Raw genomic sequence first — 12,278 nt, 5'->3', positions numbered from 1 at the left:
AGCTTTTTCTCCGCTACCTTAAAAAAAATCAAATGTCTCGAAAAGAAGTTTCATAACCTATTAGTATTGTCAAATGCTTTTTGTTTTTGAAATAATGCCCTTCACACATACTCACACACACACATATATATATATAAGAGCCTAGTTGGTCGAGTGGTTATCGAATTGGGCACAGTGCAGGCGGTTTGGTGCCACGATATCTCAGTAGTGTGAGTTCGAATCCCGACGAGGGAATACAAAAAAAAAATCGAAAGCAAAATTTACAGATCAGTCTTGTATCACCATCACTGCTGGTCATTCGATGGAAAAATCTGTTGTAGAGTCGTTACTGGTTCAGACGTACTTATATATATATATTATATATAGTATTAGTTCCTAATTCTAGATTTTTTAATATTCAACCTAACTTAACCCTGAGTGAGATTAACATCTTTTTTGTTCATGTAAATACCGAAGGATAGAAGGGTAGATTTGTGATTTTCTATAATTTTATCTTTTTATGGCTTCATAACTAAAACACATTCCAGATTTGTCGTGAACTCCATGGTTTTGTTGGGTTATTCATATAAACCAGCCACAAAACATAACATTGGTTTAACACTATTGATTACTTTTTACATTCTTTACACGTTCCTTACACGTAGTTTTCAATGAATTATTCTATTTTATAGTTTGTTCAGTTTAATTTGGTGACGTTTTGGAACTGCAGATATTTGCCTATTATATGTTTTTCTATATGTATTCACCAGTTTAATGACTGTATGGACGATACATAAAGTTAACAATGAAACACCCAAAGGTACCAGATCTTATGAAAATCTTCCGTATACAATTGAATACAACCTTGATGATCATGAATCCGTATTGTGTGTTTACTTTGTCTATGAGGGACTAAAGTTTAGCGGGTGGGTAGCAGACGATTGCAAAAACGAAACAGTGGTACATCTTGTACTGTGTACGGACAAATCATATGGTATTACAGGTAATATTACTAGTAATCAATTCTATTTTTATAAGTGCATTATACAAATAGTTACTGTTTACTGCTATTGTTTAATAGTATCAAAAGTAACAGGATTATAATTTAATACGCCAGACGCGCGTTTCGTCTTCAGAAGGTTGCACTCCAGAGTTATGTGTGCAGTTCGAATTTTGGCCCCTGTGGATTTTGCAAATATGAGAGCTTGTGTGCAATGAAATTCATTTTTGGATAGCTGAAAATAAAAATAGCCTTCCTGTTGGTTTATATGACCATGAATATTATGTTATGTATGTAATATAGGCTGTTTTCTGTATAAAAGTCCCTATTTTAATATCCATACCATACATTGGTCCGGCAATTATTGTTATGTTTTTTTCCAATATTTTGTCGAACGAACTTTGTGATTAAATTTTACGAAAAATTGAGGCGAAAGACACCCATTTTTTATTTTATCATTAGGAAGATTAATGTCAACAGTTTCTAAAAAGGTATCACTAATAGGCATTGAAATTCTAGTTTGATCAAAATTTTGGGGGATATGTGACAGTTTCACACCCCTTTTTGATGTAAATAAATGCAGAATGTTGCCATGAATACACATCAAAGGAATTATATTTCACCTTTTTAACTTTTGAAAATCAAATGTATGGAACATACTGATTACAAACATATGCACATGTACAGCACAAACAGTTTGGTTAATGTATGAGAAATCCAGGAATAGGAGATGATAAAACATTTTGTGCTTCATTTTCAATTTTTTTTTCTAACAGTGGAGTGCTAGCTAAGACTCATCAGTGACGCTCAGGTCAATATAGTTATAAAGCCAAACAAGTTCAGAGTTTAAGAGCATTAAAGACCCAGCATTCCAAAAAGTTGTGTCAAATACGGCTAATTTTAATTCTATTCCTGGGATAAGAAAATCCTTAGATTTACGAAAAATTCAAAGTTTTGAAAGATGAAATTTATAAAAAGGATCATAAAAGTTATATTCATGTCAACACCGAAGTGCTGACTACTGGGCTGGTGATAGCCTCGGGGACGAAACGTCCACCAACACTGGCATCGACCCAGTAGTGTAAATAGTTATCAAAGTTACCAAATAGCCAGGAATGATTCACAAATGAAAAAGAAATATTTGAAAATGAGATTTGGCGTATGGGACAAGACACCTATTAGCAGCAACCTAAACAAAAATGAATAAATGAATAATATTTAAAGTATCGTAGAGTATTTATATATAAGAAATGCAAGGTATTCGTTAATGATATTCATTAATAATTGGAAATAAAATTTCAAGAATGATAAAAATATATAAATGTCTTCAATTTTTTCCTCTTAAGGAATGACTGTAATATTTTTTCTGTCTATGTAGTAATACGTTAAAAAATGTCATGCACACTGAATAACACGCGTAGCGTGTTATTTTAAAGTGTGCTTCACATTTTTGATGTTATTTCGAATTGACAGTCTTTTCTGATAATTTAATCCTATCTTCCTTTTAAGCCGGCGTAAATCATAAAAAAAAACGTTGATGATGTCACGGTCACATGAGCTGATACACAAAATCCAGCCGATCAGAAGACGCGTTCAATCGAAAAAATGAATTATATACATATATACATAATCTGTAAATAAATCTCTAAATGATAAATTTATATATTTTCAAAATGCATTACACTAACAGCTTTTTCTTTATTGAAGCTTTTCCAAAACTGACTTTCCTTTACGAGGAAGTGGATTGGACATATTCGGAGAAGTATTGTGATTATACATACTATAGTGACCTGATTGAGCTGTTCGAACAAGTATACTTTGTCACCCTTTTCCAAGATTCGCGGAAACTGACGATAACTAGGTACACATAATAGTATTAACACTTTTCACAAGAAAGATTGACGATACTAAAGGAACACTCAAACTAAGAAGTTAAAGACAGGTTTGCTATCTGGTGCTCCGGAAGAGGTAGTTAAATCGGGATGTGATATATGTCTTGTTGAACTTGTAATGAACAAAACAGTGATAAGTATAATACGGTGATATCTTTCATAAAACAGTTATTGTCCATTCGTTCATTTTAAAAAGAAAAAAAGGCGTATGCTTTCAAGAAAGAAAAGTGTTGACTCACTAGATTTTTTGTTTATTCAATCAACATTCAAGCTAGATATGGATATATTTATGCATTCCATTTCCTACTCATTACGGCATTGAAAAAATTATCTAAAACAAAACGTGTATTAAAGTTGGTTCGATTTACCTTAGTGACGATAGCAAAATTGTCGTGAACGTGATTGTGTAGGTGGATGTGACTTCGAAGACCTTTAACGTCACATAATACTTCTCAGAGATAATTCCAACCATTTAGACGTTACGCACGTTATTGCGTCAATACCATGTAATCAACCAGGCCACACTTATAAACAAACAGCTTTTCTATAAAATCATAACAGTTAAGTTACATAAAACTTATATCCATAGACTAGACAGGTAAATACTATTCCGAAAAAAGTACAAATTGTTTTATCATATTTTACTTTAGTCTAAAATAAGGACAACATATTGACTAAACGTCAAAAATATGCGTGTCAGACGTAACAGACTATGCGCATAATCACTTTACGGGGTGTTTGTGTTCTTCAAAATAGTGTTATATCCACGAAAATTCGAATGAATGATATGCTTTATATATAAAGTATAACAATATTACTGGGTATGTGTTTCTGATACGACCAACGCTATTTTTTGGCAAAAACAAATAGTGTTCATTATGGTCAGATTTTGGAAGGTGTTAAGTTATCAAATTTATAGGTTTTGAAATATAAGATTATATGATATTTCGTTTGTGTAAATTCGGCTAACATAAGTACATACATAGACCATATCAAAATCGAATTTTTGCAGCACTCACACAACATATAAAAATGCAACGGCTTCTGGCAAATGTCTTGCAAGATGTCCAATGTCGGATTTCGCCGTTTTTTTACAAAAATTGTCATTTGCGACGTTATTTATTGAAAATTTAGATTAGTTGCATGCTAAATAGTGCTTTTTCGTAATTGTGCTTTAACTTTACAAAACATCTACATACTTTTTGATAACTTGCGTAGTCAAAACGACTTCGTTTTCAAAGAAATGAAATGTCTTGCAAGTTTGTCCACTGAACGATTTTCGTACGTTTTCAACGTTGTCGATTCGCGGTACGCTATTTATGGTGGATCATCTGTATAAAGTTCCTCAGATAGAATTTTCTTGATAGTCAGATACTATCAACAAGACCACAAAGTATTAAAAAAAATCCGTTGACTGGGTTTGTTCGTTTAGATGAGGTTCTTAAGTTGTGAAAAAAGTGTTGTATTTCCATATTGGCTTATCTCATCCAGAGATTCCAGTATAGGCCCGAGGATTTAGCCGAGGACCGATATGGGCCGAGGGATGATACCAGGGTCAACATGAAAAAGACATTTTATAATCTATTTATCACATATTTAAGTTCTGCAGAAAAGAGAAAAAAAGTTTAATTATAACAATTTAATGAAACATAACGGGTATTTTAATTTTTTTCCTCACATGTCGTTAAGGACGTAGTGACGTCACGTCATTTTGAATCAGGGCACACTAATTTTAAAATAACATCTTTTTGCCCCGTGCGAAAAGGTTATTACATATGTAAAACCCAACGTATTCGTAACAAATATGTGTTTATGTAGTGAATCCAAAGCGCTTTTGACGAATGACATTTATAACATGTTGTTTTCATTATTCTGATCAATGGAAATTCCATTTTTATAGCGATATCTCGTTTTGGAGTGAGCCAAACAGCGAAGAGTATAGAAAATATACATCTGTTGTGGTATTTGATGAATCAGTGTGTCAATCTTGCCATGGAGAAATATCTTATTTTCTCCCTAGCTCTGAATTCCTACTACCGGATGGATTGTTGTTCATAGACTGTACTAAAATTATCGATGCCATGATGTGTGAACATCAAACAGGTAGTACCTTGACCTTTAATGGTTTACTTTAATGAATTGCTATTTGAATGGAGAGTTGTCTCATTGTCACTCATACCACATCTTCCTATATCTAGTTATTTGATTTACTGAAAATCTCTTTATGAATATATTTTTGCACTTGAACTTTGTCATATGGTGAAAAAAAGGGGAAATGATAGCAGATTTCTATTGCCTACTTTACATATTTTTCAAACATGTGTTAATTGTTATAATTTCAAATAAGCAATCACATCCAATAGACTTTTTAATAAAGTTTCCCTTTAAGATAGTGTCTTTTGATTGGTGTCCATACTATCAATACTAAAAACAAATTAAATTCATCATGGAAACCAAACTTCACAATATGCAAGACAGATTCACATTTAGTTCACACAAAACTCATTAGTCGCACTCGAATCTAAAAATAAATAAATGAAAATTTTATCTTTGCCAAATACTGGCAATCATTGTTCTTTGGCATTGTGTATATGATCTTTGTTCTCCCTGAATTGAATGTATATATTCCACAATAAAAGCTGATAATCGTGATTAATAAGTAAAAAGATAAGATAGATATTTAATTTCATATCCAATAAAACAGATGAAAAGATGTTGTGATTTGCAAAATGTTATATTTAAAGTTGCCTTTTTATTAGCTTGAACCGGCACGACCTTTGACGAACAATAGTTATCAAAGGTACCAGGATTAGTATGTAATACACTAGCCGTGCGTTTCGACTACATAAGACTCATCAATGACGTTTATATCAAAATAATTAAATAGACAAACAAGTACAAAGTTGAAGAGCATTGAGTACGCAAAATTCCAAACAGTTGTGCCACATACGGCTAAGGTAATATACTCCTGTGATGAAAAAATCCTTAGGTTTTCGAAAAATCAAAGTTTTGTAAACAAGAAAATTATGAAAATGACCATATAATTGATATTCATGTTTACACCGAAGTGCTGACTACTGGGCTGGTGATACCCTCGAGGAAGAAAAGTCCACAAGCAGTGGCATCGACCCAGTAAAATAGTTATTTAGGTACCAGGATTATAATTTAATACGCCAGACGCTCGTTTCGTCTACAAAAGACTCATCAATGACGCTCGAATTCAAAAAATAAATAAAAAAAGGCCAAATAAAGCACGAAGTTGAAGAGCATTGAGGACCAAAATTTCTAAACATTTTGCCAAATACAGCTAAGGTAATCTATGCCTGAAGTAGAAAAGCCTTAGTATTTCAAAAAATTCAATATTTTGTAAACAGTAAATCTATAAATATAACCATATCAATGACAATTCATGTCATTACTAAAAGTGCTGACCACTGGGCTTGTGATACCCTCGGGGAAATAAATCTCCACCAGCAGTGGCATCGACCCAGTGGTTGTAAATAGACTCATCATAGATACCAGGACTACATTTAATATATACACCAGACGCGCGTTTCCTCTACAAAAGACTCACGAGTTACGCTCGAATCCAAAAAAGTTAAAAAGGCCAAATAAAGAACGAAGTTGAAGAGCATTGAAGACCAAAATTCCTAAAAAAATTGCCAAATACAGCTAAGGTATTCTATGCCTGCTAAGGTAATCTATGCCATAAGTTACTCTTATGGTTATGGTCTGTTATCTATTTATTGCATTACTAGATATTCCTCGTATCACACTGCTGGGAGTATCATACGAACATTTGAAACAAAAATGTGCGTTAATCTGATTGGCTTATCCAGCATCATATGACGATATTACATCATTTCTCATAAGAATTCATTAGTGTATGACGATGTACATTTCTTCCATGGCATTGGACGTATGTGATTTCCATAATATCATACATACAACTCATGCTATCTACCAGACAATCTTCGTTTTGTAGACTTTTATTACATTCTGAAGCGTACAAAAATCTTTAAATGTCTGATGTTAAAGATTGATACCGGAAAACGACATATGAAATCATACTGGATTTTTAATTTATCACAATAAGAGTGTTGACCAGAAGAGAATTAGTTTGAACAATTTGTAGGAATAAGATTTCGCTTTTCGTTATATAATTGAAATAGTATTGATAGACTTAACGAATGCTCGTTTACTAAAAAAAAGTAAAATCACAAAAATACTGAACTCAGAGGAAAATCTAATTGAAAAGTCCATAATCACATGGCAAAATCAAATGACAAAACACATCAAAAACGAATGGACAAGAACTGTCATATTCCTGAGTTGGTACAGGCATTTTCAAATGTAGAAAATTGTGGATTAAACCTGGTTTTAAAGCGTTAAACCTCTCACTTTGATGACAGTCTCGTCAAATTCCGTTATATTTACAATGATGCGTGAACTAAACAGAAATAATAAATAAAATAGTCAAAATATGGGTACAGCAGTCATCATCGTGTAAAATGTTTAAAAGGACAATTTAACAGAACACAAAATCATCTATCTACAAACACATTAGTTGATTCGTATGTTTGACATCAGCAAATTTATCCGTCACATATATTTGTCGTTCAATAAATATACAAACAATTTAAAAATTTTACATGGGCAATCTTAGCCTACAGGGTTTAAAAATCAAAACTATGTAAGAATTAATTTCAGAAATAAACCGATATTTAAAATATTCCAAAAGTTATATAGAATTTAGAAGAATCCACAAATAGTTCGTTCCACTACCCGATTGAATAATTTTGACGTTTGTGGTTTAATGTATTTTCTAATTCATAATAGAAATACAATAGAACAATAACATATTGACAGGATCTTTTAAAGTACAGAGTCACGTTATAAGAACCAAAGAAACACAAAAAGTAGCATATACAAAACATAACAGCAAAAATATGAAAGATAATACAAACACATTGACGGGATGTTTAAGAACTGAGCCACGTCAAATGGATTTCACATAAAGCAATCCGACAGTAAAAGTAATATTAATAATAGAACAAAGACAAATAAAAGAACAATATAACACGTTGTTAAGATGATAAACAACATCAGTACCCAGAATCTATACATCAAGACCATCATGTAATATTTGTGAAGTTGATACGGAATATTTATCAACAAGGTATTGGTAACTTCCGTTGAAGCTCTTGTATATCGACTAAGTTGGGAAATATATATCCATATGCAGGTGAAGTTGGTTTCTTGCTACTTAGGTGGGGGAAATTGATAATTTCAAAATTAAAATTGTCTCGTTTGTCATAGATTCTGGTACTGAGATGACTGTGTAAGTCAAATTCGAGATATAAGTCTAAAAATGAGGCGGAAAGAGTCGTGTCTGTTGTTTCTTTAATTTCTAGTTCTGGATCAGAAAATTTCGGATTGTTTATGGAAAGAACATCATCAATATATCTGAAAGTGAAATATATAATCTGGCTTCTTTGATCCTTTTGTTTTTGACACGTGTCTGAAGGAACTCCGATCCATATGAAAATAAGAAGAGGTCGACAAGAAGAGGCGCACAGTTTGCTCCCATAGGAATGCCGACAATTTGTTGGAAAAGTCTACCTCCAAACTCAACAAATTTGTTGTCGAAAAATAACTCCAGCATACTGAACACTTGTTCTTCTGTGTAGCATGTTTTACCTTTTTGTTTATCACTATTAACGAAATATGCCTTATGATATCCCAAAGTAATAAATTTATAGCGTATGCTACCATTTTATGTTGAAAGGTATGGTGGATTATTTCTTTTAGGCGATTTTTCAATTTCACATGGTTGAAGAAATCAAAAGTTTTGATAGAACTAATTTCAGAAGAAGGCCGAGATTTAAAATCGTCTAGAAGTTCTTTAGAGTTTTTAAAAATCCTCATATGGTTAATACCATTTCGCGAGTAATTAGTTTCAGTATTTCTGAAGACCCTCTTTCACTGCAGACATAATTTTAGTCATTTTAATGGACAATTCTTTAGTGGAACATGAAGACAAACAAGGTAAGTCCTCCGATTTGGTGTTTAATGTAATGTTTATTGAAGCCATGAAGGACTTATGGCTTGCTAAAATCTCATCCTTGTCAAATGATATGTGTTTGTATGTGGGATTACCTGAGTCCTCATTTATACCTAATTATTTTACATGACATTTGTAGTAATACGATTTACATACAAAGACAATATTATTTGAAGTTGAAGCTTTGTCCGCAGGAACAACAACATGCTTATCATGAAGATATTATAGACATTTCTAGGCCTCTTTGTCGCTGAAAACTGACTTTGGTCGATCGTCCACACAGTTTTTCAACTTGTGAATGCGACATTTTATCAGAGACCTGATAGTTTTAAACCATTCTGACAAAGTGTCCAGTTCAATTTCTTCTCGCTTAGTCCATGCTCTGGCGTAGTCCTCAATGGAATCCATAATTATTTTGAAGTTATGGTTCCAATTGATGTCTTGAGGTTCTCGAAACTTAGGACCATGAGAAATTTGCCTTTCGGAGATTTTCCTGTTGAATTATGTTTAGATCCTCAGTTATAACATGCCCAGAGGGGCTGTAATTATAAGGCGAGTGGGAACAGTCACATGTCGGAGGGTTTTGTAGGTATTGTTTTAAGTCAAGGTCCTGCAATGCTTGTTTATAGCTAAATATTTTATATGCAATGGTTTTTCGTGTAACTGTAGGATACAATAGGAACAGACTGATTTTGAAAATAAGTAGGAATTTTAGATGGTACCTCCTTGTGATGCAGAACGTTGCAGATGTTGATTGCATCAATTCCTCTATTGACAAAGTCAACAGGAAGAAATTGTTTTCTCTTTTCCTTATGTAAAGGTTCCGATCTTACTGGTTTGAAAAGACGGAAAAGAGCTACATCACAAATAATGCTGACTAGTCTGTATATTAAAGAAAATGTATTGGTGCCACCTTTGTCAAGTGCATACTCTCTTCTACATAGATAAAGTCAGACGTAGTTTACCGCTATTAAAAGACGTCAATCGATTACGACAAAACCCGATTACAAACTAAAACAGAGCAAAATTCTTCAATTATAAGAGAAAAACAACGGAACAACAGAAACACTGATCCACAACAAAACAAACGCCAAAATACATAGAAACAGACTATCTGACAACAACTGCCGTATTCGTAATTTAATACATGTATTAAGCATTAAAAATTAAACATTCCGCAAAGGTGTACCAAAATGTCCAACAAATCTATTTTAAAAAATCCGGGTTACAAAGTAAAATCGAGGGAAACATATCAACTTTAAGAGAGGAACAACATAAACATGATAAACACTGAACAGAACACCGAACAGCAACATTAACTTGTTTTGAAGAAACAAGTTGACATTTTGAGTCTTACGTTTATTTTTTTAGTCCCTGTGGACTTCGCTCTCTTTATTTTGTTCTTAAAAAAAGTGAAGTTAACATTTTTGTGATCTCTCAACCCTACCCTAATCTTGAATAGCACACCACAAAAATAAACTCTAAAACTCACAAAAGAAACCACCTCCCCTTTCTTGAATATTTTCCAAATGTTGAAAATGATATCGGACCCTAATCAGTGGGGTTCATCATGCCTTTGCAACTTTAATTGAACATTTTTGTATGTTTTTCCAGATTTGAAACTCTTTGTTGAAATGAGTAGTGTTATAATTGTAAACAAAGTATCGCTGAAAAACATCTCAGTAAGCAGTACAGTCGAATGTGAGGAACAATGTATTGCCCTAACAACTTATGGCATAAACTGTGCTGGATTCAACTACAATTGGAAACTCCAAGAGTGTTCACTTCTTGCATATCTAGAGGATTGTAAATGTTCTAGTTTTATATTGTCTGAGACTGAAGGAATGTCAGCCTTCTTAGTGCAACCGTACTCAAGTATGTTACAATTGTATGTTTATATGATATGGTCAAAATAACGCAATATATTTTTTCTTTTCAATCGTCGGATAATATAAACTTTTCTCCTACAACTATGTATAAAAATAGTTATCAAAGATACAAGGATATACAAACAAGCTTAATTTTATGATAAACGATACAAGAGAGCTTCCTAATTTAATCAAGTAATGCTTTCTATTGGCACCCTTTTCCCGATTTTGACTTAGCGAATTATTCTTATCACTGGGTTTGTACTTACATGAGAAATACGACAAATGGCAACTTCAAAAACTCGACCACATTTAAAGAATGGATAACGAGTGTGATATTCCTGACTTAGTACAGTCATTTTCTTATGTAGAAAATGGTGGATAAAACCTGGTTTTATATCTAGCTTAACATTAACCTTAACCTTTCACAGCTGTCAATATTGTTTTGTAACCTTAATTACTATCACAAAAAACAAATATGTATTAAAGAAGGACGAAAAAGGCATATAGACAAAGCATATTGGCAAGAATGGAAGACAATAATACAAACACTATCAAAGAACATTAAACACAATGACGAGAGGTACAGAGTCACGTCAATTATATATCACCAAACACAGACTTCACAATGAAAGTAATATTCAAAGACAAACAAAAGAATATTACAACACGTGATAAGATGATAAACAACGTCAGTACTCAGAATCTGTATTCCAAGACTATCGTGTAGTGAAGTTTATACGGAATATAAAGCACATTTGAAGTGCAAAACGAATGGCGAAAGAAATATAAAAACCGAGCTAAATGAACCCCGACAATGAAAGCGAAAGTAAGCAGATTCATAACAACAATCGACTACTGATAATTTCTTAAAAAATTGTTTTATTATCGATTTCTAAATTGAATAGTGATGATATGCCATTCAAATCCGAAAAAAAGGATCGAGATTGATCATTATGTAAATGATAATACAATTAAGAATAATTAGCATCAAATAGATAATATTTTAAGATAACGGTGTCAGTATCATACTTTACCCAACGGTGTTATTTTTGAAATCTTATTGTCTGTACACATACATCTTATACAAGCAACCAGTCAAGCGTTTTCCATTTTTAGTTACAGTGAGAGAGTCCAATCCTATAACTATAGATATACCTAGGGTCTCACCAGAGCTTCGAATTCAGGATAATGACGACAATGATTCTACGGTCACTGATTCACAAGGTATGTGACTGTTGTTTTCTGTACAGTAGTAACGGTGTTCAAAAATAAATTATAATTATCAATTGATTAACGTTTGTATGTTCATCACGTATCCATTCTTATCTTAGATTGGTTAGTATCAAACGTGTATTTACTGGGTTGGCTAAATATTTCTATACAATCATACAATCGACAATGTAAAACTATAGGTTTTCATGGAAATCTTGTCATATGCCTTCAGCAATGATTCAAAAATCAGACAAAAACCT

This window comes from Mytilus galloprovincialis, chromosome 2 (genome assembly GCF_965363235.1).
Source record: "Mytilus galloprovincialis chromosome 2, xbMytGall1.hap1.1, whole genome shotgun sequence".
Lineage (NCBI taxonomy): Eukaryota > Metazoa > Mollusca > Bivalvia > Mytilida > Mytilidae > Mytilus > Mytilus galloprovincialis.
The sequence above is the reverse complement of the archived record's forward strand: the minus strand, read 5'-3'. Positions refer to the sequence as shown.